Genomic DNA, 1,359 nt, shown 5'->3' on the forward strand with positions numbered 1-1,359 from the left:
GCAAGCACGTACAAGGTAGCAAGATTACACAGCAGAAAACACACGGGTATCCAAATCCATCAGCTCACAACTCAAGGGTAAACACGTACATGTACTTTTAACTAACACACACGAAGACAGAAAAACAAACATGCAGACACTCTCAAGGGGGCTCTCGAGGTCTTAAGGTTAAGGTGTTCGCCTCTCATTCAATAGGCCCTGGGTACGATTCCGGAATGCGACGGGAAAATGTTCTTCTCTAAAATTTCTCCTTTTACACCCTTTCCTGCTCTGTACAATGTTTTGTCGTCTGCTTTCGTCTCCACTTCCTGCTCTCGTCCCCTCACCTCCTTTGTCCACTCCTCTGGGTTCCTGACTCTTTCTGCATCCTTTCTAAAGCTACTCCTTGGCTCCTTCTTATTGTTGTCTTTCAGCCCCACTCCTGATCTTATGGTAGGTAAGATCTATACCTTGCCTTCTCGGACAAGGGTGAAAAATCTGGGAGGTCCCGTGTGCAAGTTGCGCACGTTAAAGAACATATTATCAACCTGACTGGTGCCTACCGCTACCACGACAATCTACTGAATAGTCTGAAAATGCACAGTTCTTTGAGTCCAAAATCGATAAAAGTAGGCTTCGGCCGCTACGAGAGCAAAATTCAAAATTTCCTACCGACTGAAAATGTTTAATGTGTCCCGCACGCTCATGTGACCTTATAGAGATGCCATCGCCGTAAAACACTTACCAGAAGAAAAAAGACACTCTCACCAAAAACCAGAAAGACGTAATTCATAAAAGCTACAGAATGAAAACTGAATACTAGCGCTTGATTATTCTTCGTTTTGACAACCACCAAAAAGACGAGTAAAGACGCCTCCTTCTCCCCTTTCTCTCCACCAGTAGCCATCCCCGAAAAAGAATATTGAAGAAGTAATGAAAAGGCAACGCCGATGTTTTTTTCATACAAATATATTATTACACACCATGAAAGTCAGTGCTTTACAACGTCATTGTTAATACAAAAAAAGTCTTAAATGTCATACAATCATGGAATGTTGAAGAGATTAAACTTTCACATTTAAAAAAAATGTATTATGTTTGTCATTTCGAAAAAGAGAAAATAACATTGACATTTTCACGTAATTAAAGTACAAATGATAAGTATAGGTATTCGGGCATTCGTGAAGTTGTGTTTCGTACATAACAGGTTCACTCTGAAAAACAAAAACGAAAATCTGATGAGATAATAATAACATGGCCAGAGATATTAAACCTTCACCATGAACATGAGCGTCTTCGTATGTGTGTGTGTGTGTGTGTGTGTGTGTGTGTGTGTGTGTGTGTGTGTGTGTGTGTGTGTGTGTGTGTGTGTGTGTGTTC

Source organism: Aplysia californica, unplaced genomic scaffold (assembly GCF_000002075.1).
Source record: "Aplysia californica isolate F4 #8 unplaced genomic scaffold, AplCal3.0 scaffold02094, whole genome shotgun sequence".
Classification (NCBI taxonomy): Eukaryota; Metazoa; Mollusca; class Gastropoda; order Aplysiida; family Aplysiidae; genus Aplysia; species Aplysia californica.